Source organism: Manis pentadactyla, chromosome 1, assembly GCF_030020395.1.
Source record: "Manis pentadactyla isolate mManPen7 chromosome 1, mManPen7.hap1, whole genome shotgun sequence".
Lineage (NCBI taxonomy): Eukaryota > Metazoa > Chordata > Mammalia > Pholidota > Manidae > Manis > Manis pentadactyla.
In genome coordinates, this window is record NC_080019.1 from 213,788,186 (window position 1) to 213,800,186 (window position 12,001).

Genomic DNA, 12,001 nt, shown 5'->3' on the forward strand with positions numbered 1-12,001 from the left:
GGGAGGCCCCTTACGGAGATAAATAGCCTCCCAGCAGCTCCTGCTCCAACGCGACTCCACCATTTTGGAGTAGCTGCCTGAGCCAGGCCACGCCCACAGCAACAGCGGAGATTAACTCCATAGCAGCCGGGCAGGAAGCAGAAACCCTGTCTGCGCGCAGCTGCGCAGCACAAGCCACTAGAGGCCGCTGTTCTCCCAGGAGAGGAGGGCCACAAACCAACAAGAAGGGAAGTCCTTCCAGCCGTCACTCGTCCCAGCTCTGCAGACTATTCCTATCACCATGAAAAGGCAAAGCTACAGGCAGACAAAGATCACAGAGACAACACCAGAGAAGGAGACAGACCTAACCAGTCTTCCTGACAAAGAATTCAAAATAAGAATCATAAACATGCTGACAGAGATGCAGAGAAATACGCAAGAGAAATGGGATGAAGTCCGGAAGGAGATCACAGATGCCAGAAAGGAGATCGCAGAAATGAAACAAACTCTGGAAGGGTTTATAAGCAGAATGGATAGAATGCAAGAGGCCATTGATGGAATTGAAATCAGAGAACAGCAATGCATAGAAGCTGACATAGAGAGAGACAAAAGGATCTCCAGGAATGAAACAATATTAAGAGAACTGTGTGACCAATCTAAAAGGAACAATATCCGTATTATAGGGGTCCCAGAAGAAGAAGAGAGAGGAAAAGAGATGGAAAGTATTTTAGAAGAAATAATTGCTGAAAACTTCCCCACACTGGGGGAGGAAGTAATCAAACAGACCATGGAAATACACAGAACCCCCAACAGAAAGGATCCAAGAAGGGCAACACCAAGACACATAATAATTAAAATGGCAAAGAACAAGGACAAGGAAAGAGTGTTAAAGGCAGCTAGAGAGAAAAAGGTCACCTATAAAGGGAAACCCATCAGGCTAACGTCAGATTTCTCAACAGAAACCCTACAGGCCAGAAAAGAATGGCATGATATATTTAATACAATGAAACAGAAGGGCCTTGAACCAAGGATACTGTATCCAGCACGACTATCATTCAAATATGATGGTGGGATTAAACAATTCCCAGACAAACAAAAGCTGAGGGAATTTGCTTTCCACAAACCACCTCTACAGAACATCTTACAGGGACTGCTCTAGATGGGAGCACTCCTAGAAGGAGCACAACACAAAACACCCAACATATGAAGAATCGAGGAGGAGGAACAAGAAGGAAGAGAAGAAAAGAATCTCCAGACAGTGTATATAACAGCTCAATAAGCGAGCTAAGTTAGGCAGTAAGATACTAAAGAGGCTAACCTTGAACCTTTGGTAACCACGAATTTAAAGCCTGCAATGGCAATAAGTACATATCTTTCAATAGTCACCCTAAATGTTAATGGGTTGAATGCGCCAATCAAAAGACACAGAGTAACAGAATGGATAAAAAAGCAAGACCCATCTATATGCTGCTTACAAGAAACTCACCTCAAACCCAAAGACATGTACAGACTAAAAGTCAAGGGATGGAAAAACATATTTCAAGCAAACAACAGTGAGAAGAAAGCAGGGGTTGCAGTACTAATATCAGACAAAATAGACTTCAAAACAAAGAAAGTAACAAGAGATAAAGAAGGACACTACATAATGATAAAGGGCTCAGTCAAACAAGAGGATATAACCATTCTAAATATATATGCACCCAACACAGGAGCACCAGCATATGTGAAACAAATACTAACAGAACTAAAGGGGGATATAGACTGCAATGCATTCATTCTAGGAGACTTCAACACACCACTCACCCCAAAGGATAGATCCACTGGGCAGAAAATAAGTAAGTACACGGAAGCACTGAATAACACAGTAGAGAAGATGGACCTAATAGACATCTATAGAACTCTACATCCAAAAGCAGCGGGATATACATTCTTCTCAAGTGCACATGGAACATTCTCCAAAATAGACCACATACTAGGCCACAAAAAGAGCCTCAGAAAATTCCAAAAGATTGAAATCCTACCAACCAACTTTTCAGACCACAAAGGCATAAAACTAGAAATAAACTGTACAAAGAAAGCAAAGAGGCTCACAAACACATGGAGGCTTAACAACACGCTCCTAAATAATCAATGGATCAATGACCAAATCAAAATGGAGATCCAGCAATATATGGAAACAAATGACAACAACAACACTAAGCCCCAACTTCTGTGGGACACAGCAAAAGCAGTCTTAAGAGGAAAGTATATAGCAATCCAAGCATATTTAAAAAAGGAAGAGCAATCCCAAATGAATGGTCTAATGTCACAATTATCGAAATTGGAAAAAGAAGAACAGATGAGGCCTAAGGTCAGCAGAAGGAGGGACATAATAAAGATCAGAGAAGAAATAAATAAAATTGAGAAGAATAAAAGAATAGCAAACATCAATGAAACCAAGAGCTGGTTCTTCGAGAAAATAAACAAAATAGATAAGCCTCTAGCCAGACTTATTAAGAAGAAAAGAGAGTCAACACAAATCAACAGTATCAGAAACGAGAAAGGAAAAATCACGACGGACCCCACGGAAATGCAAAGAATTATTGGAGAATACTATGAAAACCTATATGCTAACAAGCTGGGAAACCTAGGAGAAATGGACAACTTCCTAGAAAAATATAACCTTCCAAGATTGACCCAGGAAGAAACAGAAAATCTAAACAGACCAATTACCAGCAACGAAATTGAAGAGGTAATCAAAAAACTACCAAAGAACAAAACCCCCGGGCCAGATGGATTTACCTCGGAATTTTATCAGACATACAGGGAAGACATAATACCCATTCTCCTTAGAGTTTTCCAAAAAATAGAGGAGGAGGGGATACTCCCAAACTCATTCTATGAAGCTAACATCACCCTAATACCAAAACCAGGCAAAGACCCCACCAAAAAAGAAAACTACAGACCAATATCCCTGATGAACGTAGATGCAAAAATACTCAACAAAATATTAGCAAACCGAATTCAAAAATACATCAAAAGGATCATACACCATGACCAAGTGGGATTCATTCCAGGGATGCAAGGATGGTACAACATTCGAAAGTCCATCAACATCATCCACCACATCAACAAAAAGAAAGACAAAAACCACATGATCATCTCCATAGATGCTGAAAAAGCATTTGACAAAGTTCAACATCCATTCATGTTAAAAACTCTCAGCAAAATGGGAATAGAGGGCAAGTACCTCAACATAATAAAGGCCATCTATGATAAACCCACAGCCAACATTATATTGAACAGCGAGAAGCTGAAAGCATTTCCGCTGAGATCGGGAACTAGACAGGGATGCCCACTCTCTCCACTGTTATTTAACATAGTACTGGAGGTCCTAGCCACGGCAATCAGACAAAACAAAGAAATACAAGGAATCCAGATTGGTAAAGAAGAAGTTAAACTGTCACTATTTGCAGATGCCATGATACTGTACATAAAAAACCCTAAAGACTCCACCCCAAAACTACTAGAACTGATATTGGAATACAGCAAAGTTGCAGGATACAAAATCAACACACAGAAATCTGTGGCTTCCCTATATACTAACAATGAACCAACAGAAAGAGAAATCAGGAAAACAACTCCATTCACAATTGCATCCAAAAAAATAAAATACCTAGGAATAAACCTAACCAAAGAAGTGAAAGACTTATACTCTGAAAACTACAAGTCACTCTTAAGAGAAATTAAAGGGGACACTAACAGATGGAAACTCATTCCATGCTCGTGGCTAGGAAGAATTAATATCGTCAAAATGGCCATCCTGCCCAAAGCAATATACAGATTTGATGCAATCCCTATGAAACTACCAGCAACATTCTTCAATGAACTGGAACAAATAATTCAAAAATTCATATGGAAACACCAAAGACCACGAATAGCCAAAGCAATCCTGAGAAAGAAGAATAAAGTAGGGGGGATCTCACTCCCCAACTTCAAGCTCTACTATAAAGCCATAGTAATCAAGACAATTTGATACTGGCACAAGAGCAGAGCCACAGACCAATGGAACAGACTAGAGAATCCAGACATTAACCCAGACATATATGGTCAATTAATATTTGATAAAGGAGCCATGGACATACAATGGCGAAATGACAGTCTCTTCAACAGGTGGTGCTGGCAAAACTGGACAGCTACATGTAGGAGAATGAAACTGGACCATTGTCTAACCCCATATACAAAAGTAAACTCAAAATGGATCAAAGACCTGAATGTAAGCCATGAAACCATTAAACTCTTGGAAGAAAACATAGGCAAAAACCTCTTAGACATAAACATGGGTGACCTCTTCTTGAACATATCTCCCCGGGCAAGGAAAACAACAGCAAAAATGAACAAGTGGGAGTATATTAAGCTGAAAAGCTTCTGTACAGCAGAAGACACCATCAATAGAACAAGAAGGATCCCTACAGTATGGGAGAATATATTTGAAAATGACACATCCGATAAAGGCTTGATGTCCAGAATATATAAGGAGCTCTCACGCCTCAACAAACAAAAAACAAATAACCCAATTAAAAAATGGGCAGAGGAACTGAACAGACAGTTCTCCAAAAAAGAAATACAGATGGCCAACAGACACATGAAAAGATGCTCCACATCGCTAATTATCAGAGAAATGCAAATTAAAACTACAATGAGATATCACCTCACACCAGTAAGGATGGCTGCCATCCAAAAGACAAACAACAACAAATGTTGGCGAGGCTGTGGAGAAAGGGGAACCCTCCTACACTGCTGGTGGGAATGTAAATTAGTTCAACCATTGTGGAAAGCAGTATGGAGGTACATCAAAATGCTCAAAACAGACTTACCATTTGACCCAGGAATTCCACTCCTAGGAATTTACCCTAAGAACGCAGCAATCAAGTTTGAGAAAGACAGATGCACCCCTATGTTTATTGCAGCACTATTTACAATAGCCAAGAATTGGAAGCAACCTAAATGTCCATCAATAGATGAATGGATAAAGAAGATGTGGTACATATACACAATGGAATACTACTCAGCCATAAGAAAAGGGCAAATCCAATCATTTGCAGCAACATGGATGGAACTGGAGGGTATTATGCTCAGTGAAACAAGCCAAGCGGAGAAAGAGAAATACCAAATGATTTCACTTATCTGTGGAATATCAGAACAAAGGAAAATCTGAAGGAACAAAACAGCAGCAGAATCACAGAGCTCAAGAATGGACTAACAGGTACCAAAGGGAAAGGGACTGGGGAGGATGGGTGGGTAGGGAGGGATAAGGGGGGGAGAAGTAGGGGGTTATTAAGATTAACATGCATGGGGGGGGTAGGAGAAAAGGGAGGGCTGTACAACACAGAGAAGGCAAGTAGTGATTCTACAACATTTTGCTATGCTGATGGACAGTGACTGTAAAGGGGTTTATAGGGGAGACCTGGTATAGGGGAGAGCCTAGTAAACATAATATTCGTCATGTAAGTGTAGATTAGTGATAGCAAAAAAAAAAAAAAAAAAAAAAAAAAAAAAGCAGTTCCTGTGTGGTAACCTCCAACGAGTTCTACACAAGGGTATAAAGGGCATATAAAAGTGTAGGCAAAGGGTCTGTTTGTGTTTATACAGAGGATCAAAGCCTAATTGGGCTACCCCGAAAATGAACTAAGATACGATATGAAAAAGAACTTCCAACATCTGCACTCTCTGGAAGACTCATGCCAGAAGATGATCATCAAAAAACCCCAACAAAGATCCACGCACTGCTACAGCTGTAGATGCACTCATCCCACCAGTTCCTGGACTTGCCGTGGGAATGAGGAAGGAGATATCTAAGCTGGCCTGTGCATACAGTAAAACAACAAAATTGGACTGGATCTATACTGTTGGAACTCAACCAAGAATTTGGAGAAGTGCAAATTGTAGCGCTCCAAAGTCTTACAACTACAAACTATTTACTGTTAAAAGAACATATGGCATGTGAACAGTCCCCAGGAATGGGTTGTTTTAATTTGTCTGATTTCTCTCAGACTGTTCAAGTTCAGTTGGACAATATCCACCATATCATAGATAAGTTTTCACAAATGCCTAAGGTGCCTAACTGGTTTTCTTGGTTTCACTGCAGATGGCTGGTAATTACAGATATGCTTTGGTTATGTAACTATACTCCTATTATGTTAATGTGTGTGTGCAATTTAAGTAGTAGCTTAAAACCTATACATGCTGAAGTTACTCTACAAGAAGATATATCAAAGAAATAATCAATCTTCCCATGGTTTCTTCCGCCTGCTACTTCTATAGCTTTTCTTCTTCCTTCCTAATTACAACCCTTAAATAGAATTCGTGCCTCATATCAAATTTACCGAGTATCATAATTCTTCCAAGTGGTAAAGATACCTCAAGACAAATGCTGGGCATAGAAGCCACAGGGCATAAATATGCAAAGAAGTAAAAAGCTAACTTTTTCAAACAATAAGGCTTCTCTCTCACTTACCAACTTCACATTTCCCTGTATGGCCCCGGAAGATGACTGGTTAGCCAGAGACGGGTAAGATTCCTCAAGGGAGGAACAACCTAAGACAGGCACAGTCGCAGGGGGGCCATCAGGTGAGAAATTGGGGATCAACAGAGGTGAGGCTTAGAACCTCACCCCCCCGTTCTGAGAGAAATCTTCTGCATACGTGGATGTTTTATTGCCCTGGTCTAGCTTTTATTAACACATAGTCTACAGGCACACACCTGATCATCTACATTTGCTCTCTTACAACACTAAACTATGTTTTCTACCTTTATCTTGTATCTACCTACCACTTCAGCATTTTATTAAAAATAATAATAATAAAGAGATAAATGTGGTATCCACATATAAATCAAGTATAAAAACCAAATGAATATTCATATTTGAACTGACTGTTTAGAGTTCATAATGCATGAGCAAAACCGAAAGTTTCTGTGATGACTGCCCTTGTACTGTTCACTATGTAACTTATTCATTATGTAAGAATTTGTTCTACATGTAAAAACTTGTTTGTTATGCCTCAGAAGATTGGAGACTGACAAAAATTAGGCTTGGGGTGGATTAATGATTGTGCATTGAGCATTGACTCCCCTATACAGAATTTTATTGTCGTTAACAACCATTTGATCAATAAATATGAGAGATGCCCTCACAAAAAAAAAAAGTACAGACTTCCAATGGTAAAATAAATTAGTAACCGGGATGTAATGTATAGCATAAGGAATATAGTCAAGATATTGTAACAGCCTGGTAGGGTGATAGCTGGAACCTAGAATTATGTATATAAATGTTCTACCACTGTGTTGTACACTTGAAACTCATGTAATGTAATACTGTGTGTCAGCTACCCTTCAATAAAAAATAATTATTTAAAAAAAAAAAAAAAAAAAAAGATTAATGAGTGTTTAGCCAAACCCAATTATGGCCAGAGTATCTTTTAATGAGATATAAATTGAGAATTGAGAAGCATGAGGGGAGGTGAAAGTCAAGCAGGATAGCTATTGTATTATTAAGAGGATTGCAGGTGGCATTGGTGGATGGTGAAGAGTTTGGAAGTAATCATTTAAAAAATAATGTATGAGATCTATTCTAAATGGCCACATAAACATAAATGAACCTAAATACATATATAAGAGATTTGGCTCAATTAGATATTTGAATATTTGTAAAAACCTCTTGTCCTTCTTAATTTTCTGTCATCTTTAACTTTCATTTATATATATAACTTTAAAAGGCTACACTTTGGCTAATATTTCGGTAGCACATCAGTGCTTAAAACAAATAGAGTGCCAGACTGTTGGTACTGACTATGTGACTGAAGTCATTTAAACTGTGTGGCCCATAGTGACTGCAACTGTAAAAATATCATTCAGTTAAACAGTCTCCAAGGTCTCTTCTAAAAAGAGAAAATTCCATGAATTCTGATTCCTTGCACACACTGATCCACAAAATACATTTTGTGAAGCTCATTAAAAAGCAGATCTAGCTCTAATTTAAGGCCACCCCATAAATTTAATAAGCCATGTATAAAAAAAAATTCCTAAGCAATGAACTTATTTCTAAAGACTAAAGGAATCACTTTCCAAAGGAAAAGTACTTATTTGGGGTGACTACAATTTTACTTATTTTACAGAAAGAATTATAAGGGACAGTTCACTAATCTTGATAATTTTCTTAGAAGTATTATAACTTAAAAAATGTAATTCATAATTTACTTTGTTTTAATTTTCTGACTTTTCAAGTGTTGTATTTACTTTGAATTGATATTCAGCAGACTTAGGAGCTACCATTTGAGCTTGCAGTTTCTCTATTGCCTGATATCTATCTCTTCAACTAGATTTACAACTTGTCAGTAATAAATCCACCAAGAAATTCCATTACGTTTTGGTATATTTATAGAGAAATTCTTATTTTTGTACAAATAAAATTATGCCTTATTTCCAATATCTCTATTGGATTTTATTTTATATATTCAAGTTTTCCCCAATGGATTTCCTCAGTGTAAAGTACAATAGTTCCCTACAGCTGCTCAAGCTGAAAGTATTAAAGAATTTCATAAAGTGAGATGGGTAACTTACCACCCATGGAAGCAAACTTATTTAGGCAGCAGGTTTAAAAGATAGCTGGAATTGTCTACACAATTCTGACTCAACAGGAAGAAACAGACATACTATTTATATTCTAAGAAGTAAGTTGATGATTGTCAAATTAAGAAATGTTTCAAATTATCAGGGAACTGAGCTTTTTTAAATAAAGACAACAGTATATATTTTTTACAAAATATAGTTCCCAATAGGAAATAAAAATAAAATTAAAGGTCTAGAAAAATCTGTTCTGTTAGTAAAAGGTCACACATTTTCAGGATTTAATAAATCAGAATGAAAAGTGTTGATTTAGGAGTGATAAAGGGACTAGAGCTGCAAATTAAATTAGGTTCTATGACTTTTACTTATTTAAAAACACTTGCTAATAAAAAGTAAATAAATATTGAAAGTGCTTATCTGTATAAAATGGCAGATATTAATTGTCCATAAAACTCCTCAATATATTGGCTAGAACTTATATAAGGTTCCTTCACTGTATCCCTTTACTTCTTATGGCAATGCAGTTATTAATCTTAAGTTTTATAAACACCCATTCTCTTACCAGGATATAATTGGACAAACTGAATTTCTAGCTGTGAACTCGATCAGAAATGTCACATTTTAATATAAAACTCAGCTAATCTAGTGTGACAAACTCACCATTAAAGAATTTGACTTGTACTTCATGTGTGGAAACAGTATTTTAAAAGCCTGTCAGGAAATTCTGATGCATTAAGCATTATTTCCTTGTAGGAAAGGGAGACCTTAGAAGACAGAAAATTCCTTTTGTAAATACTGAACCCCAAAACTGGTGAAGATAAGTGTTTTTTGCTCTCAGGGAAGATGACTTTACAAAACATTATTTAAAAAAGAAAAGATAAAGGCTTTCTTGATGCTGTTTTTACTCACCATAAAACAAGGAACCTTCTGTGTGTTAATTAACAGTGCTTTTTCACCTACATAGATAAAATTGGCCATAATGGATAAAATATACACCACATAACTACACAAGCTTATAGACTATATAAAACAGTCACTGGGATTATTTTAGAAATTATTCTCAACTGTGGGGAATTTATTCAAAGGAATAATATCAGCATGCTTATGAAAATATGTATATTTCCAAAATCAGAGATGAAAACTTAATATAGTGAATGCTTTAAAAACTTCTTAAAGTAATTTAAAGGAGCGAGCAAAAAAAAAAGAAAAGTACTGAAGAAATAAATCTAAAGAAAAATCTTTCCAAAGCTTGGATTTTTAAGGTTTCCAGATGGTTGAAGAGAAAATTCTGTAATGGTTAAAGAGTAAAAGTCTCATATAAGAAAAAAAAAATTAAATGCCATTCTGTGGATAGGCTGCTTTGTATAAAAGAATTTGAAATAAGAAGAAATTAAGACAGTGAAAAATAAATTTTCTTAATTATATTACCATTTAAGATACTACATATGGTAAAAAAAAAACCCTCAGTTTTTAGCTACTGTGTTAGTTTAATAGATACTGTGAAAGTAAGGCTTTCTTTTATTTATTAAACTATAAAATGGTCATACTATTATTGACCCAGTGTTAAAATGCATTAATAAGAATAGTAATGTTTATTACTTTAAGAAATTTAGCAGTAAAACTGTTGATACATATGCTCACCACACCACAGACAATTAGAAAATTATACTGAAAGTGATTTCTTTATTCATGACCCTCTTCAACTCTATTTCAGTCTTTGGGATAGAAGTACACACTTATCAAATCTTTATTTTCACTTGTTTGTGATATTTAGGTTAAGGCTTCCAAATCTTTTGAAAATATGAGTAGCTTCAAAGTTAAGTTTATTATTTAAAAGAATACAAAAAATGTGTTTTCCAAGTTCCAATTATGCTACCAGCCCTGAAATGGATTCTTTGGTTGACACACACAAAAAAAATGACCAATTCTGCCTTTCAAATATGCAAAGTCATGCTAAGAAGTCTTGATGTACACATATATAACAATACAACACATAACTGAGCATTATTAACATAACACAGAAAATAGCATTATAATTATATTTTGGGGTATACTTCATGTACCATTCAATAATAAATAAAGAAAAATTATAATTGTGAATTTCAGTCTTTCACATCTGCAAAATATTACTTTGTGAAGCCATTAAAACTGACTTAGTATCTGTAGTAGATACCAAGCCTGTAGAGTGCTTTGAATTAAACCATCATCACTAATGACTATCGTTATTATTTGTCATTATTAAAAGTCTTAAGAGCAATCACATGAGGGTCTACTATGAAAAGAGAATTGTAATGAATTTTACAGTGACTAGGAGAAGATGTCAAATCTCTCCCCAGTTGTCTCTTCCTCATGTTCAATCTTGGAATCAATATGAAGTTAAGTGGGCTGGTATTTACATGAAGAATGACAAACATCTGCTGTTTATAAACCACCCAGTCCACGGTATTGTTACAGCAGCCTGAACAGACTAAGACAGGGTCTGTTGTCATAGTTTTCCCCACTGAAAAATATTTTCAAGTAAAGCCATAATCTGAAAATTAAAGTATTTGTTTAAATACAAGAAATTTAGCTCTCTGAGAAAACTGTCACTAAACGGTTCCTTTTTCTTTTTGCCACAAACCTCCAACTCCATTGTGGCTGGATTTAGGGATTCTACTGCTTAAGAGTTCTTCTCCCATATTCTACATTTTATTTTCCTTCTTGATGAGGAGCAGGATTTTACTCCCTGATTTATAACACACAATTAACTAGAGATTTATGAATATTAAACACTTTGAAAATGCACCTATGCCTTAAAATTAGCACAACTACAGGGCACACAACTCTCAGTCACCTTCATATTGTATTCTATGTAAATACTCCCCTACCCCTAGAATCATGGAGAATATAAGGCAAATGATAGTTTTGAATTTGGGAAACACAGCAAAACCCTTCAAACATAGGCGGCACCCTGGAATCAGGTCAGTATCACCTAAGTGGCCGTGTGGTAGACTATGGATTGTTAAAAAATCATTCATTTCCCTAAAGGTACCACAGATCTTCCTATTGGCCTTTTTCTGCACTTAATTGAAAAGGACATAATGGGACAAATATTATGAAGAAGCAATAGAAATACAACTAGGAGATTGTGGAAGATATTTTGCAATTGCAATATTGAAATGTTTTTATTTTTTTCTTATTCTTTGTATCAGTCTGTAAAGGATATATTCTGTGTTCCTGGTATGCTCCCAAGTGACATGAAATCAGGGGAATTTTCAAAGTTTCTGTGAAACAGGAAGGTTTTTATCACTTCAATTGTAGCCAGTTGTCTAAAGACTCTGATCACAGTTAGTAGATATTATCTAATATCACTATGACCAGAATTTACATATCTAGGAGGTAAGTATCATAATACATTATTAAGGGAGATGGATCTTGA